Raw genomic sequence first — 3,829 nt, 5'->3', positions numbered from 1 at the left:
AAGGAAGAAAAGGGTAAAAAAGAATGATCCTAATTGTCCTTGTATATTTGTGAAAAGGTCTTGGTAAGACAAAATTTTGTCTTGACCTACAGATTGATAATTTGACAAATGAAACATTTGTCTATCAGTGCACATACACATAATTTTTGATGCGATTTATATAAATAAATCACATTCATTGAGTACCCCAATAATTATGAGATCGCTTGACATAAATGATGATTCATTTTGATCTCAAAATAAGGATGAAAAGCTTTTTGGTGATGAAACTCCATCTTAATGCAATCAGCGCATTAGTGCATCTTGCTAACAATACTCAACCAAACATTCGTTTTGCAATAAATTTACTGGCAAAATTCAGTTCCTCCCCAACAAAAAGACATTGAAAGTGTGTTGATCACATACTTGAATATCGTTGACGGACCATAGTTATGGATTTAATCTATTCCAAGGAATACAAGACAGAATTTATTGGTTAAGCAGATGCACAATATTTATCTGATCCGCATAAAGATCTATCTCAAGAACGCTATTTTTTTGCATGTCGAGACACAATAATATCTTTGTTATCAATGAAGCAAATGTACGTGATCACTTCTTCAAATCATGCAGAAATAAAAGTTTTCCCTGAAGCAAGTCAAAAGTCGTATGGTTAAATCAATGACACACCACATTTAGGAAATATGTGGTTTATCTTTGAAAAAGAATATACCAACCCCAAAGTATGTAGATAATCAATTGCAAATGAAATTGTCCAAGAGATGATTATTAATGTGAACAACTTGAATGGTCAATTTTCTTACAACAATGAGGTAATGATGAATAGAATGATATTCAAATTCGGCTAAGGTCAAAGCCTTGTCATATTTATCAAATAAAAAAATGATATATCAAGATGAGTTCAATGATGCAAAATCTTTGTGAATGTGATTTGATCAGAAAGACATTGTCAATATCAATACTTGAGAAGTTGGTGTAAAGGATTGGATACATCATCACAAGAAATTAAGTGATGTTTTCATCAGGGGGAGTATAATACGCGTTGCACTCTTTTTCCCTTGACCAAGTTTTTGTCCCACTGGATTTTTCTTGCAAGATTTTTAATGAGGCAACAAATAATGCGTATTAAAAAATATGTGTACTCTTTTTTCTTCACTAAAGTTTTTTCCCACAGGGTTTTTTCTGGTAAGGTTTTAACAATGCACAATATCTATGAACATCAAAGGGGGAGTGTTATAAATTCATTGAATGAGCGGATAGTCTATAAAGTCAGTACATGAACAACTATTCATATTCACTAGGTTTCATAATATTTTTGGATAAGAATGTATCTATTTATTATGATACTTAATATGGTGGCTTTTGGAGTGATTTCTCAACTATAAGTAGGGTTGTTCATTCACAATCGTACGATATACATATGAGACTTAGATAAACTTGAATAAGAAGAAAGTCTCTCCTATATCTACTTCTTTTATCTTCTTCTATTATACTTATATCATTATGAGTTTACTTTTATAACAATAATAACTTATTTTGATCAAATATTTGGTTAAAATTATTTATCGGATGCATGCAATATTTACACTGAAAAGATAAGTAATTAGAAAATGTGGGCCTTAAATTCTAGGTTGGTACTTTATGTGTTCAAATCTCTATTAATGAATATACACGCAAATAGCCATATGTGTGCAATTCTCAATAAATCCTTCCTAAGACTTGTAACACTATAAAAGTCGTCCAAGTCTTAAAGAAACAAAATAATACTAGCTAGATTCCACAACATCTTCACACATGAATAACAAAGATGATGTAGCTATAGTGATAGCCCCATTACATCTTCAAAGCCATCTCCGACAACTTCTCCATTTTGCATGTCGAATTTCATCCTTTGGTCTACCGGTCTACTATCTTGGATTAGCCACCTCTAACACTCAAGTTAGGCAACACTCCACTACCTTGAATCCTTGTGATATAGCGAAAATCCACTTCCATGACCTCCAAATTCTTAATCAAGATCCTCCTCCAAATATTCCCATGCATATTTGGCATGCTTCTATGCGAACACGTGAACCAATTGCTTCTTTCCTTCAAGATATCTCCTCAAAGGCAAGATGAATTGTTGTTATTTACGATCTTTCAATGTCCTATAATGTTCAGAATATTTCTTCATATCTCAATGGAGAATCCTATGTATTTCATTGCCTACCTATTTTCGATATGTATTGTAGTCACTATGCCCCAAAAGAAGGGTTGCCTATTCCACTTAAAGAACAACTTCTTATAAGGTTACCCTCCAATGATGGATGTTATAACCCTAAGGATATCAAGCACCATGCAAAGTATCTATCACATTGCATGGGCATGAGTGCTGGTGATATCTTCAATACAAGTCAAGTAATTGAAGGTAATGCTTTTATTGACTCCATGACACATCTAGCATGCACGAAAAACAAGAAGCTATGGTCTCTCGGACCGATTCTCCCTACACAAAAGGATCATAAAATCGAGAATAAACACCTATGTTTGGATTGTCTTAAAAAAACAACCTCCAAAATCAGTTTTTTAGGTATATTTTGGAACATCCACTTCATTTTCAGCTGAACAAATCAAGGAGATTGTAATTGGTTTAGAGCTAAGGAAACATAAGTTCATACGGGTATTTAGAGATGTTGATAAAGGCGATCCTGTTAACAATAAAGGTGAATAGAACAATACAGAACTACTTGAATTGCCTCAAGGATTTGAAGAAAGGGTAAAAGGCATGGGCTTAGTCGTGAGAAATTGGGCACCCCAACAAGAAATATTAGCTCATTCATCTACTAATGGGTTCATGAGTCATTGTGGATGGACTTCATGCTTAGAAAGTATTATCGCAGGCGTGCCAATAAAAGCTTGGTCTATCCAATTCGACCAACCAAAAATGGTTTTTCGGTCACGGAAATATTGAAAATAGGCTTGCATGTTAGGGAGTGGGAGTATGAGCTAATGAGTGCATCCACCATTCAGAATATAGTGAGCAAACTAATGGCATTAGAAGAAGGTGATATGGTTAGGAAAAGAGCACACGAACTAAGCAAGGCTGTAAAGCGGTCCACGGAAGAAGGTGGTGTTTTTCTAATCGAGTTACAGACTTTCGTGACGCATATGACAAGATAGAATCTTACTTATTGCTTACAATTGTATGTAGGAAATATGGAAGGAAAAATAATATCTTTAGAAAATGCTTAAGTTTATTATAGGCTACTTAAGGCCACTTAAGATGATTATAATCATCAACTACATCACTATTTATACTACTCAAAATAGAAACAAAAAGTCTTGCACAAATAACTAAATACATGTATCACAATTTACTCGATACATGTACTACGAAATTATAAAGAGACTTCTTGAAAAACTATGAGACAATTTCGAAAGACTAAACATTGATGCATTAATTCCTACACTCCCCCTTAATGCATTTGCTTGATAACTCTAATGCGTTCTCGAAGATAGCAAAATTTTTCTATAGGAAGTGCTTTGGTGAAGATGTCAGCAAGTTGTTTTCCTGTCTGACAATAATGCAATTGAATTTCGCCTTTCTCTTGTGCTTCTCAGATAAAATGATACTTGATGGAAATATGGTTTGATCTTTCATGGCTGAGCTGATTCTTGGCAATTGCAATTGCTGATTTGTTATCACAGTACAGAACCTTTTTTTTTTGTTGTCCACCAATGTCTTCAAATATTCTCCTAAGACAAATAGCTTGAGAAGTAGCCTTGGATGCTGAAACATATTTTGCTTCAGCAGTGGATTGAGCAACAACACTTTGCTTTTTTGATAACC

The 3,829-nt window shown here is 33.9% G+C and overlaps 1 pseudogene; it reads left to right on the top strand.

The window, feature by feature from the left end:
* Positions 1-2,220: 2,220 nt before the first annotated feature.
* On the top strand, positions 2,221-3,159 carry LOC138337534 (zeatin O-xylosyltransferase-like; annotated as a pseudogene).
* Positions 3,160-3,829: the final 670 nt, after the last annotated feature.

Source organism: Solanum lycopersicum, chromosome 7 (assembly GCF_036512215.1).
Source record: "Solanum lycopersicum chromosome 7, SLM_r2.1".
Classification (NCBI taxonomy): Eukaryota; Viridiplantae; Streptophyta; class Magnoliopsida; order Solanales; family Solanaceae; genus Solanum; species Solanum lycopersicum.
Note: the sequence above shows the minus strand (reverse complement) of the source record. Positions and strands in the feature narration are given on the sequence as shown.